Raw genomic sequence first — 15,267 nt, 5'->3', positions numbered from 1 at the left:
CTGTCTCCTTAGCACATCCTGTACAAGAGATGGCCGATCTTTGGAATAATTTTGCAAGGCATAAATGAGTAAATCCAGAAAAAAAGCTAATTTTTTTACTGCTTATTTGCTCATCAAGAGCATTTCCCTGAAGTTCTTAAAGATAATACCTTAACTAGTAATTCTTTGTAAATTGCTTGCATGCCTTAATGTCTTATACCACAACTGCTCAGTCCTGTCTCCCAGCAAGAAGTTCCATGAAAGACTATTTGGGAGGAAAAGCAGAGTATATGGAGTCTGCTGTTGGGCATATGAAGTCTGAAATAGGAAAGAGAAAACAGGGACAGGGTACTAATTAAGCATGGACACTTGCAGCTGAGTTAAAGAAAATATGTAATTATTTTAATCCAGAAAACATATCCTTTCAGAGTTTTATACAAATATTTATAAGGACATGTTGCAATTAGCTAAAAGATAGCAACTCAGCCTGCAAGTCAAGGTTTCCAAATAGAGTTTTACAAAGTGAGCTGCATTTGCTAGTTAGTCAGATGGCCTGAACCCCTTGTGACCCATTTATAACACTAGTTTCAACATATAGAAGTATGAACATTCATCCCGACAAAGCAGCAATGCAGAAAGGTGATTTTATGTATATATGTATGTAGATATATTTTTACAAATGTAAATGACATTTAAAAAAAAATTTCTCTTCAGGACTTTGTTTACCCTATTCCTAATACATAGAAATTTACAGCAAGTGATACAAATGAAACACATACTAGCTTTGATATGCTAGCTGTGCAGTAATTTTGGTTGTTATCTGAAGGATTACTTTGCATGTAACCTTAAAATGTTAATCCTCAATCTCAAAACTATTGTCAGATTTATAATCCATCTACAAATATGCTGTGCTTTTCACTTTAAAAAAAGCTTTTAATTGCATGAGTTGGAGCAGATGTCCTCAGCAAGGCTACCAATCAATGCAAAATTATTGCTCTGAGTGAGATTCAGAGCTTCATAAAAACAAAGGGGATTTCAAGGAATTTGATTGGTGTTGTACAGAACTGTGCGTTGTCCCTGCAATGGGAAGTTACATCGCTGAAAAATGCCAAGAGTTTGTAAAGTAACATGAGGGTGACATTTTTTCATATGGTTATTTTTTTTTTAATCTTATTCCCATGTTGAAATCCTCTGACCAGTCTACACATTAGCTATTTGCCAGTGTAAATAGATCTAATTGCAGAAGTAGAGTGGTAATCAACAGCTTATAGTTTCCTGAAATTAGGAATCTAAAAGCACAGTCATAAAGCTGTATGCTCCTCCAAGGAACCAGTGGAATTTTTGAATATTTTTGTCCTTTTACTCACTATCACATGGATCAATTTATTCTATACTCCTGCAACTGCAGTTTTTAAAAACTTGCAAACAGGTACCTTTTGTGATTAAATCATTCTTTTATTCAGTCTCATAATATCATTGTCTTTTCCACTTGATTATATAAGTAATTGATAGGTTTCCCTTCCCTTTAAAGCCAGGTTGTTGTCATCACTGAAAGCTGTAGTTTAAGACACTATGTGTAACTTCAATACAGTGACTCAAAGGAACAAAATTAAGCAATACATGCTCACAAAATTAAGTCCTAATCAATTTTACCGGGGGGGGGGGGCAAAAATACATTTGAAATTTGTTATTGATACAACTTTCTTTATGTGTGTGGGAAACGGTACAGGTGTATGGGTTTAAATCTATTTTTTTCTCTGTGTGAGTAATTTTACTACACATATATATCCCTGGAAATGGTGCTTACTTCTATAAACATCTTGAACCACAGCTGCACATTGTCATTAAGGGAAAGTCCTAAGTAAAAATGGAATACGTTAATCTCAGAAACTCTTTCAACCAAAAAGCATTTTGCACTAGGCCACTGCAATTTTTCTTAAGTTTAATATGCTGTTACAGTATTTCCTGTAGAATGAGCTTCATTTCTACTCCTCAGGTTTCATAAGGTTCTCTCTGAATATTAATCTTAGATGATGTCCCTAACTAACTGACCCTGTACCCCAGTGGATCCACCCATAGAGAAGCAGCTGCATAAGCAAATAGTTCCAAACTTGGTAATGAATATAGTAAATAGCTTTGCCTTATCTGAAGCACAGCAGTTTCTAATACGGTATCTGTCTTTCATGATTCCTTTTCACCACTTCTAAAAATTACTTCTGGTGTAGCTGCACAGAATTTTCAATCTAATTTTCTTTTTCCATCAGAATCCTTAGACTCATAGAATCATAGAACAGTTTGGGTTGGAAGGGACCTTCAAAGGTTATCTAGTCCAATCCCCCTGCAGTGAGTAGGGATACCTTCAACTAGAGCAGGTTGCTTCATGCCCCATCCAACCTGGCCTTGAGTGTTTCTAGGGATGAGCTTTCTACCACCTGTTTGGGAAACATGTTCCAGTGTTTCACCACATTGTAAACCTGCAATAAAAGGCACAACTTGATATCACACTATTTGTAGGTTTTACGAGGACCCTCAATCCCTCTGTCTCTAGCAACTATGCAAAGGAGTGCTTAAACAGGTTCTAACTGAAAACACCTTTATAAAACATGTTTAGGCACAGTTCTACAATCCTGAATTGCTGGCCAGTCACTTGACTGGTTTAATCTACCACTTGACCACATGGCCCTAAGAAATTATGCTTTTTAAGTGTTTTTCACTATACAAGTTCCTTTATTTTTCTTGAAAGAGCAGCTGAGATTCTTATCCAGTAGCTTATTCCTTAAACCTGCTACTTTGAAGTACCTGCAGCTTTTAAGGGCCTTGCAACAGTCACAAGGGTAGTCACTACTATGCATATTGTCAATTTTTAATTTGATGGAGACATGACAGATGCTCATTTTTTGAATAATGTGGCTGTTGGAAGTATGGGCTTCTTGGTATAATAAAAAGAACCAAGCCAATAAATCAATACATGATTCATAGTAAAAAAAAAATCTATTTAATATAATGATACTGAATTGCTATCAGAGCATAACAAAGCATAATATTATGATGTGAAATACTAAAAGTGACAAATATAATCTATGTTTTCTTGTTTACAGGAAACTCTTTTGCTTATTTGCAATTACTATTACTTGAATAAAGAACAGTCAGAAACCAGTGTGCAGCTGTTATCATATAATACAAACCTGCCAGCAAAAATTCTAATAATTCAGTTAATGTATTTCAAATTTTCCTTAGCATATGTATATTTTTGCTTCCCTACAAAATGCTTGTTTTCAATTCAGCCACCTTCCATTAAGGCTAGAAATTTTGTGGTCACTTATGCTTACATACTGAGCCTATATATTTTTGCAGCAATACAAAGATGCAAGCATAAACATTTTTTGACTCTTGCACAGAAATGGGATGGTTCATGGTAATGAAAAATGAACAGTAAAAGATTATACTAGCAGTCCTTCCATTTGCAATTATTGACTTGCTGGTGTGTCCCACCTGATATCTAGCCTGAACAGATTGCAGAAGGACACTGAAAGAAAGGAAAGGGGCAAAGCAAACAGACAAGAAGCTAACCAGACACATTCATTACAAGACCATAACCATGCACTATTTAAAACAAAACAAAAGCAAACCAACCAACCAAACAAACCCAAATCAAACAGAAAAAGAAACTACTGTCTTAAAAATTCTCAAAAACGTCTATGCTCCAGTAAAATCTCTTCAGAGCTATAATATAACATTAACCTCAGATAAGCATATATATGCATTTCTAAAAACTGTGCTATATAAACAGCTATTTAAAATATGCTGCTTTTGCTCTAACTCAATTTTAGAAGTCATGCAAGCACTAAGTTCCTCTAAAATGCATTGTGCTAGGTTAGGGGGGAGCAGCTGACCAGTACTTTTTCCTCATTGGCTTCATAGGACTCAGCATAGACAAGAGAGAATGTGCGTAATTGCAAAGTATTTAAATATTCCACACAGATCTATTTTAAGCACTCATATTTTAATCAATGGTTCAGAAGGAAGCTGCAGTATAAACATACTCGATTCAACCAGATTTGCATATTGGTGTCAGTAGTTTGAATCAAACCAATTAGACCACATATTTATCTATGGAAAACATGTGGCAGACTGATAAAAACCCACTTCTGTGTTTAAAATCTGCAGTATTTCATTTGCATAGCAAAAAGCAGCTGAAGGAGAATGTTATTCTTCAAGAACTAGGCAAACTGATACAAGAACTCCTTGGGCTGGGTCCTCAGCTGGTATAAATCACACTGAATACACTGGTGAATTGAACTGGAACTACTCACTCCAAAAGCAAACGTGCTCATGTAGACACTGAATCAAGAACTGATTTCTCTTTATTCTCAGTTCCTTATCCATAAAAGGGGGCTAGCCCATTTTCTTTCCTATTCTTATTTCAATTACAGCAAAAGCTCTTCAGAAAGGGTATTTATTGTCTGTTATTTTGTGTTCTAAAAAATTCCCCAAAATTTGCAAGTGGGACACCATCTTGTTTGAGCTACTGCCCTAACACAAATAACAGCAATGGTGTCACAACCATTTTATCACTAAGTTTTCCCTTTCATGGTGGCCTAAAAGCTTCTCTTAGCTCATGTTTATCTTCAGCAATAAATCATATTTTCATTGCAACCCTGCCTCATTGGGAGGCAAATAACGAAACAAGACAAATTAAACTGTAAAGCAGTTGTTGTGGAAATAAAAAAGGAGAAATAAATACATAAAAAATAAATAAACCACTTTGAGCAGTCAATGACTTAGCTATAAAAATATCTGGTCTGCTCAACATGACTAATCATCACATCAATGCCACGTTCAGATGACCAGACCTATACGTTGTTCTGGCAATATCTGTATGCTAAGCATTTAAGCCCTTCTTAATAATATGTTCATGGCTCCTAAACTGCTCTTTTACTGAATGAAGCACCCACATGATTTGTTGGGTGACATCACTTATAAACAATGACATTTTTGTCTGGAATGACTATCGATTGAAAAAAAAAAAAAAAGAATGAATCCACTATAATCTATTTGAAATTCAGGCTTAGGACTGTATAAAGTGACAGTATATGCTAATTTCTCCCCCCTCCTACACATTCTTCAGCAACTAAGTCACATTCTTCAGCAAGTAAGTCAGCTCACTGCAGATAAATTATTGCACAATTACAGAATCATGAAACACCAGGGAACATGACCATGGGTCAGGACAACAGAAAATTTATTGGGGTTTTTTTTCATACCCCACTCCTCATATAGATAGATATAGATGATATAGGTATAGATATATAGAGATAGAGAGATAGAGAGATAGATATAAGAAGATGATCCTGGTATCAAAATCATCGAGATCTAGACAGTAGTTGAAGTTCAAGGAGAAAACAAAATGTTATCTGTCATTGGTATCGCAATAGCAAACACTGAAGCAAGGAACTCTGCTAAGTGTTATCCTGTTCACGAACCCTGAAATAGCTTCAGTTCCTCGTGAAGATTTTACTAAGTTTCTATAAATTGTATCCAATAGCAAGGTTAGTAACAAAACAAGTTTTGTAAGTATTAAAACATTTCAGGAAAATTAAAAACCTACCACCTGAATGCTAAAATTAATTAGGAATCAAACAAATATCCACTGGCACCTCAGAAAATAGTGTCCCTTTCTGCATATCCAAATCAAACTGGCAAACAGCAAATATATATTAAGAACAAATATAATTATTGAACCAAAATCCTCCTTTGATAATTTTTCACCAAGAAAACAAAAGAGAAAGCAAAAAATAAAAATTCAAGAAACATCATTTCTTCTGTACACTTCATCAAATACATCTTTCTTACACCTTATAATTCTCAAAGCAATAACACATTGTTTACTCTGTTTGTTAGTATATAAATACTTGCAGCAAAGGTGAATTTATTTGAGACTAACATTTACAAGGCCATGTACTGACTTTCTCTCTAGAAGAATTCTCTGATGTCAGTTAGACTGAAGGTCACTCATGCCTCAAATTGCTACTGATGCTATATTGGAAGGATTTACTTCTGCATTGTTGATATTTGCTTTCAAAGTTTTATTTCTTGACTATTAAAAAATAATTCAAGGCTGGTATTTTGAAATATAATGTACAAGATATTAGGTTACAAAAGTTATTCTCTAAAACATTGCATTAATGTAAGGGGGGAGGGAACAAAACAAACTAAGAACATGTCAGAAATCACTGAAACAAGTGAAAGATACCCTTACTCTAGCTGTTGCTCAAGCTATAGATTCAGAAAAGTTTGGAAAAATGCAAATAATGTTACTATATACAGTAAGCAGACCAAAGGGCTCTGTTAACCTGATGAAATTATAGCAAAAAGTGCATTGAAATCAAAACAGACATGCAATTAGGTTCTTGTTTCATGGTATGTCTCACAGTTTTAACCATGCATTGCATCTTAAACATGTATGCTAGAATTTAAAAATGAAATTTCACCAGCTAATGGTTTTAAGGCATATTATGCGAAATGTCTGATTTTCACAATGTAACAAGATTAGACAGATCTAAATAGAACAAAGACATTTCCTGTCTCCCTGTAGTGGGGACAAAGAAGCAAAAAAAAAAAAGTTAGGAAACTTCCTGGAAACATCTTTCTAACAACACAAATAGGCAGGTGCATGAATTCCCCTAAAGCACCCTACAGTGGATATATGTTGAGTGTGGTACAGAGACAATGGAAAGCAATTGATTACTGATGTCTTAATGCATTCTTTAACCAGCCTTTGGAGCTGACAGAAACGTATTCTCCCTCTTGATGTTTTATTTTGGCATTGGTGAGGGATGACAACAAAAATGAAACAGCTGTGACTCAAGCTAATGAATATTAACTTTCCAACACAATCACTTGTGAATATACATTCATGGTTTTTCTTACATTTCTTTACGCACTATTATAAAATATGTTTGCATAAGGCAATAACTGATACAGCATATGAAGACAGGATGGGAAGCATCTTTTAAATCCCTGATTATGAGATAAAGGACAGAAACACAGCAAGGAGTTGCAAGAAAAAAACTCTAGGGAGCCAATATCATGCAGGTACTTAAGCTGCTACTTATCCACCACGCATGCAGATACTAATGTCACTTCAAGGGCAGCAGGGCTGTTCATTGTTCATCAGCTCTGCTGCTCCAACAGGCTGCTTTACTGACACAAGGTAATGTAGCATAACCACATATGACAATTCACAACAACCGTAGCAAAGAACAGCATGAAAAAGCATCTCTCCCTGAAAGGCACTTCTAATCTCAAGGACTCTGAGATTTCAAACAGTGAAATGTGCCTTGGTGTTTTGGGACAATGCATATATACAGGCACATGAGAGAAGAACCAGTTCCAGACAATGTGCTGGACTTCAAAAATTTGCCGTTAAATTTGTCTTTTGCACCTACCTACCACATCTGTCTGTCTGTCTATCTATCTCAGATTTAAAGTAATGTTTTTAGACAGAAACTTTAGATAACTAAAGGGAATCTGATTGTGATTGTTGTCTTTGTCTAAAAGGAAACAAAAAAAAGTATATATAAAAATTATTGCCAGCTGATATACTTACATACCACTTCTACTGAAAATAAAATACATTAAAAAATTAATGTTATATACAGCTAAGGAAGTTGTATAAACTTTTTCCATCACTAGTCAAACATTATCTCACAACCATGTTGAAGTTGCCCAAATCCCTAAATATTCTAGTAATTTAGAAACAATTCCTGTTTATTTTTAACTCAAATCATTGTAGCTGCACAGTCATTCAGCTCTCTAATTAGAGAATCCTAACTGAGGAGTAATTCTGTAATTAATTTAGCTATAAATCCACATGGAAATCGCATGGGTTTTCCTCTTTGTTTGCTTTTATGTACTCCTCTGCAATACTCTGTGCTCTCTGGATAAAGAGGTTACAGAGAAACTTTGGGTCTAATGCACAAGCATGAATAAAATTAGAAACATCAGGTGAAAAGACGCCTGACTGAACATGTGCAGCAAGCAGTAAAGACTTTCCTGAGGAAATCGCACTGCGAAAAAGGGTGCTCTCCACACTGCATTTTGTATCAGATAGCACTAATGGAGCCAAACTGCTTTACATTATTCCTTGTACCTATATGATAGCATTAGGACTTCACTGAATCAAAAATATTCTAATAAGCTGTCAAACTATCAAATATATCTGGCATAATACTGGTTGGGTAAACAGTCTCCATTTCCCTTCTAGATCTCACATTGTTTCTTTTTGCATTTACTCCGTGAAGAGCAGGGATGGAACGAAGAAACATTAAGCAACAGCCAAAGAAGCAATGTCAGCCCATATTCTATTTCAGTGAAGAGGTTATGATTACAAAAAAATCAGGTGTCCCCAGCAAGAGGTTCTTGGCGTACTTCTATTTCTATAACTTTTTTTTTTTTTTTCCCTGGAATTCTTTTTACATTATTATCCATTCCCCCATTAAGTTGCATTGTTTTCCAGGTATGTTTATGGGAGTCCTCTCAACTAAATGCTGACCTTCATTAGTCTGCTGTTTCACCCCTTTTCCAGTTTATTGATGAAAATGTTAATTAACATTGAAGGCATTTCTGGATCATTTGATACCTACTTTCCTGGGCCTGTATGGAAGATGTTTTACAGCGTGATGGAAGTATCTCCTGGAAAAAATATATTTCTGCCTTGTTAACAACAACATCAATAGTTGGAAGTCTACATTTCATAGGAATGGACAGAAACAGCATATGTTCAATTTGATCATCACTGCTTTGACTTTATTATGCTGTATCTCATTATTAACTTAAAATGCAGTATCATTTAACATATGGTGCATTAAGGATTGCAGCAGTGCGAGAGTATTCAGGACTATTTTCCCTTTTTACAGAAGTACATTTGAAATATCCTGAAGGCACAGCATGAATCACATTCTATTGCAACAGCAGCATAAGATGGACCTGTCATCAATGCACACAATGGACTTCCATACAGACATTTTTGTCTGAAGTCAGTTGCAAGGGTTATTAGAGGGCTGGAAGTTTGTGTGCAGCAACACAGCCTTTTGGGCTATACGATAGACACTGGGAAAGGTTACAGGGGTAATACACCTCTCATCTTTTCTATATCATTTTCTGCCTACTAATGATAATAGGAATTACAAAAAAAATCCCCTGAAACAAGCAACTCTTGCCCAACCACTTCCCTGCTCGGCTCTAAAAATAACACATGAAATGAATACAGGCATTTGTTCATTAACTTCATTTTCATCCAGTGCAATCTTCTGCCTTTGATATTGTAATTTGGATGAATTTATCATCACTAACATGTTTTTTAGGAGCAGAAGAAATAGTAAAAAATATTCTGCTGGTTATTCTGTTTTAAACACAGTGATGATCGCTAAGGTGTTACTGATACCTTTCTACCATTTTATGTTTTGACAGAAGACCCTCTAGGTGCAGAAATGTAATTCACTTCCAGGCTGTGTCAGTCCTCAGTTTCTTGCCAAAATTTCCATAGAGACAATACACTAAGATGCTTTTTTTTATTACATGAATCTCTTCCACAAGGAACTATACCAAGAGCACAAACTTACTTCACATAGACCATCAATCAGTCTTTGGAGAGCAAAACCTTCTGGTTACTGCTTTGCTGATCTCGTCTGTAAGTAATGATTTATGGAAAAAGTTTTGGAATATCATTACCAGCCAGTCAGACATCCATTCAAAATGAGCAGAAAATAGTTTCTGTGAAAAAGCAATGATCAAGAATCCAGAAGAGCTAGACTTCTCATGTCTGTCAGCCGCATCACAATTTTTATTTATCTTATGCATTACAAAGAGTAGTCATTCACACATTTCTATGAGAAACAGCATTACAAGATTTGAATAAACCAATCTTCACCAGAGGAAGCTGGCAGCAGAAAAGTGGGTTTTTTTGAGATTGGTATCAACGTGCCTACCTTTCAATACACTCTTAAAAAAAAAATATATATATATATATATATATATAAGGCAAGCTCTTAAATATTATAACACTTCATAACATGTTAACCAAAGCTTTTTAAAACCTGAACAATATATAGCTTAAGAGATGAACTAGTGAAATGAAAAATTTGCTTTTATAATGTTATTTGAGTCTCCTTACTCCAGGAGTAAGTGCTGCACCTTGCCACTGGGAGGGCAGCACTTTCCAGAGCGGCTCTCACCACCTTCACACAGCCTATCTTAGAGAGGGAGGCAAAGGATCTAGCAGGGCAGACCCGCTGTAAAGCAGACTTTGAGGAGAAAACATCTTTCTGACCGCAGCAGAAGACTTACTCAATTTCCTGTATGCTTGCCTTTCCATATCAAAGCAAATCTAAAAGGAACATTACAGACATGTAAGGATTCTTTGAAATGCCTCTGCACCAAGTCAATGCTGCAAAAATTTCCTAACACCTGGGCTAGAGTCTCAACTGCAATTCCAGCAGTGTGGGGCTTTTTTTGTTTGGGTTTTTTGAGTTTGGTTTGGTGGGGGGGTTGTGTCTTTTGCTTATTCAACAGACATTATGCTTAGCTGTTTTGTACTCAAAGATTTGATTTCTGGTGGTAGGTACTTAGTCATCTAACACAAAAGATAATTTAGCTTTCAATGTTAAGAAGAAAGCCTGCTTTATTTTGGTTGGTTGGTGCTTTTTTTTGTGTTAACATTTCCAGATTATCTAAAATCTGGATAAAATAGCTATCCAGTGCAACAGGAAAACAACTTACATGAAACCACATTTGTTAATTCTTTCTGTGAAAAAATGAATACTTCAAAGTCATACAAGTAACAAAGTCACAGAAGTAACTCTCCTGTAGCCCAGTTCTTATTGGCAAGGAGTAAGGAGAAATAACTACTGCTCCTTTAGAAAATGAGGTCACAAGGAAATTCACTAGATGGGCAGAAATCCTCAAGGCCTTGATTCTGCAATTAGATGTATGATATTGGAGGCCTGTGTCTCTGGAGAATCCCACTACTTTGAAATAGAGTTTGAATTGACTGCCATGGGGTACCAGACTAGTGTGGAGGGTCTGTCTCCTTCAGAAGAACTGATAAGCAGAACATACTTGAATCACTATAATTTGCGAAGTTTCATATCCAGTTTAAATCAAGTAAACATACTTAATTTAAATTTCTGCCATAAAGAAAAAGTCGTGAAACTGACAATGAACAGGAAAAACAAAAACAGTCTCTTCATTGCGTGCTCTGCAATAGCAAGAATTTCTTCACTTTCTGCATAGTCTTTTTTACTTTCCTAAATTAAATTGTTATTTGCTGGAAGAAAAATGAAATAAAACCACAACCAGCTTTTTATACTTTTCCTGCCCTCTATATAACATATACTTTGAATGATGTCGCTATTGAAAGCTCAGGTAAGTTCCTGTTCCTTCCCACAGTGAGCTTATTCAACATTACACCCTGCTGTATGCATGGACTCCATGACCCCAAGGACCACAAGACACTTTATGTACACTGTAGATATTAAAATCTGCCATTTGAATTGCAGCATAGAATCATAGAATATCTAATTTTAGAAGGAATCCATAAGGATCATCACGTCTAACTCCCTGCTCCTCGTAGGATTTCCTAAAGCTAAATCATATGACTCAGACACTCCTCGAACGCTGGCAGGCTAACTGCTGTGACCACTCCAGTGGGGAGCCTGTTCCAGTGATCAGCAAATCTCTCTGTGAAGAACCCCTTCTTCATGTCCAATCTGAACTTCCCCTGATGCAGCTTCACTCCATTTCCTTGTGTCCTACAACTGGTTACCAGCAGGAGTAGGGGAAGGCCTAGCTAGTGGAAATACTTACCAGTAATTTATTATTTTTTTAAGAGCTGCTCATTGCTCATGGTGCAGCTGCAGAACTTCTCTCACTGTAAGCTACAAAAAGAGCTTCTGGGTTTTCACTTGGGTGAAAATTTCTCCATTTTTAATTTCATACATTAGAAAGATAAAGGGTGATGCTACTTGCACATTTTAAGGATTTAAGACTGAGGCAAGGAGTATTCAGTGCTTATTTGCTTTGAAATAATCAGTAGCTTGAGTTGCTTAAGCTATCATTGCCAGATGATGTAATTTTTTACCTCCTTTTGGGTAAATGCTGGTAGAGCTAGGCTCATCTTATGAAGGCTTTGTTGTATGTATGCAACCCTGGTGCAAATTGGTGTTCCAGTGCTAATAGGTATCTTTTGCAAGCAACATACAGTAGCAGGCACAACACGGTGTTAGTATATGGCCATTTGCATCTGAACTAGAGATGTAGTATGTCTGTGCTCATCTTTGCCTGAAGGAGAACTTCTGCAGAGCCTGGATGTTCTGAAAATGGGATTTACAGAGAGCCTGCAGGCCCACATAAGTACTGCTCATAATAAGGTCACCCCAGAATTGCAAGGAAACCTGGCAAGGATGGGAAAAAATATCTCTACGCAATTGTATTATCTTAATCATAGGTCTGTCCTTTTTTCCTTCTACAATCTCCTGTTCCATATCCTACCTATCTTCCAGTTTCTGCACGTGAGATGGCAGAAGTAAATATGAAAAAATAACAACACCCTGAAAATCAAACAGCCCAAAGAATACTTATAATAAGACAGGAAAAATCTTGCAGACTTTTTTTTTTTAAAAAAAAAAAACACCAACCACGCTGATTAGCTACCTGAAAAATGCAATTAATCTTTCCATAATTGTTTTGTTTTGACATTCTTAGCAGATCTTTTTTAATTCAAGCTCAGTATGTATATGTCCTCTATGGAATAACAGGTTGGTTGCAGGTATTTTCTTAGAAAAATTATACCACCTCAGAAGCTAATATAGAAAGGCAAGAACTTTGCACTTTTCCATTTCTCAGAGAACTGGAGTGATACCACAAGACCATCAATTTATGGCTAAGAGAATAAGGTATTATTTTTAATTTAAAAGGGAATTATTCTGGACTTTGATAAATCAGCTTCATAAGGTTTAAATTAAAATAAAGTAAAAGGGAGGCCTCAAATGACATTTCGTTGAGAGAGAGATTGACATTGAATTTCAAGAGATTAAATTCAGATTACTATACGTTCATATGCTAATTATGAAATTCAGATTAACTATAAAATCCCAAAGCATAATCAGGCTTCTTCATTTCAAAGTCATGTCTTCTAAGTTACCCGATTCACAGTCAATACTTGTGAGTGGCAATATTAGAAATTAGCCTTGGGAGGACCAAATACATGAGATCTTGATCCTTCAGTTTCTCATGCATCAAACAAGAGGATGCCCTACTGAATGGATACTATCAGGCAAAACACAAAACTGCATAAGCAGGGCTCCCCGTGAAATTCAGTCTAGGGAACTGGAGTACTACTCAAGGACTAAAAAGTGACTGTAGTACCTTCAGAGACACTAATTTTCAGACTAAAATAATATTCTAGAGACATTATATATAAAATAAATGCAATTAAATATATACATAAAATTAAAACATAGTGAATTAAAGTTAAACAATTAAATTTCCATACTAAAACTCTGGCAGATGTTAATGATTGCTCACAGACTTTGAAGACTTGCTTTATGCTACTAAATACAAAGATTTTCTGGGACTTGTATTAATTTTAGACAAAAAAGAAATTTCCTGAACCAACAACACAGGGGTAAAAAGGATTATGTCCTTTGAAAATGGGCAACATACTGGGTCAATACAGTACAGTAGATGAATTTATAGTACTTCCAGTACTCAAGGGAATAACTAAGCCAGAAGACCTTGAGAGCAGAGTATTTCTACCTAATTTAGATTCCAGAGCAGAGACTTTAAGCTGCTTGTCAGCCAGCAGGTAAGCTTCTGTCTCTTCAGAAGAATATAACCCTCTACCCTACTGTGCTCCACAGAATTACAGGTCATACGCAGTCTCACTTGCTTCCCAAGATTATGACTTACTTAACCACAAGCCATTATACTTTTCCCTTTTTCCTTCATTTGTCATAGACATTACAAATTTTAATTACCTCTTTGAGTATTATTTTTTCTTGGGACCCTGCATAGTTATATATATATATGTGTGTGTGTGTGTGTATATATATACACACATATATATATATAAAATAGTTACATTAAGAAAATAATAAAGTCAATGCTTTTTTCCTTTGTGACAGTGCATTTCAGAAGCTGTTATGGAAAGCCATCAGGCAGACCTTGTGTAGTCCTGCCTGTTCTTGAACTAGAAAAAGTATCTTTTTCATTTTTTCTTCATCTCTGTCTATTTATTTCATCAAAATTGTTGATAAAATACTGAGTTTTCAAATCTCAAGACTCAATGGGAGGGTCTTTCTCATTCTTTTCCCAGATTCCTGTGCAAATCACTCCAACCTGTTCCTCACTCAGTCTCCCCTGTACCTTTACAAATAATTTCCCCTGGTCCCCATGTAAGTTACCCCAATCCAATTCCAACTCCTACACATCCCTTCCACACAATAAGTGAACTTTGCCATTGAATTCTGTTAAGACACACTTTCATAAATCTTTACTAAAACCACCTTTTCCTGGTGTCTTTGTTGGTGAGTCTTTAAGCAACCTTCAGACCTTCCACTCCAGTGACATTAGGGAACAAGATTACTAGGAAAATATCATTTTACTTGTTTACCAAATAACTTCATTTTACGGTAGCCCTAGTCTTATTACAAAACTCCCCTTAAACTATCAGCACAACTTGGTGGCCACAATTCACCAAAATTACTGACCTTATTCCCAGACTCACAATAGCCCAAAGATCTGAGCACAGTGATCTGGGCTCTGTGCAAGGGTGGGAGGAACCAAAGCAAACTTCCATCTTGTATTTTAATGACTAGAATAGAATAGAATAAACTAAAATATAAGAGGAAAAAAACAAAAGGATGTAAACAATAAATAAATTGGAATCAATATTGAATACACATAATATTCCACTGTACTGAACAAGTGAGCACGCTAAATAGTATATCTTTCCTGTTTCTAACAGAATTGCATTGAAGCAGGTCACTATATTTAACAGTGAGTGCTTTGTACTAGCTCGTGAAGACACTGCCGGTCACTGTGTGGTCAGAAATGTCCTAATTTTATTTAGCAATTTTAATACTGCAGCTTTTTCAGTTTATGAATATTTTTTTAATAGAAGGAGTAAGATAAAGATAAATATATTAATAGCTGAACTTCACTGCAAAATACATCATTACATTTGGTATTTAGATCCCTGGTTATGAAGCATGAATAACATCCTTTGCC

Source organism: Apus apus, chromosome 12 (genome assembly GCF_020740795.1).
Source record: "Apus apus isolate bApuApu2 chromosome 12, bApuApu2.pri.cur, whole genome shotgun sequence".
Lineage (NCBI taxonomy): Eukaryota > Metazoa > Chordata > Aves > Apodiformes > Apodidae > Apus > Apus apus.
Note: the sequence above shows the minus strand (reverse complement) of the source record.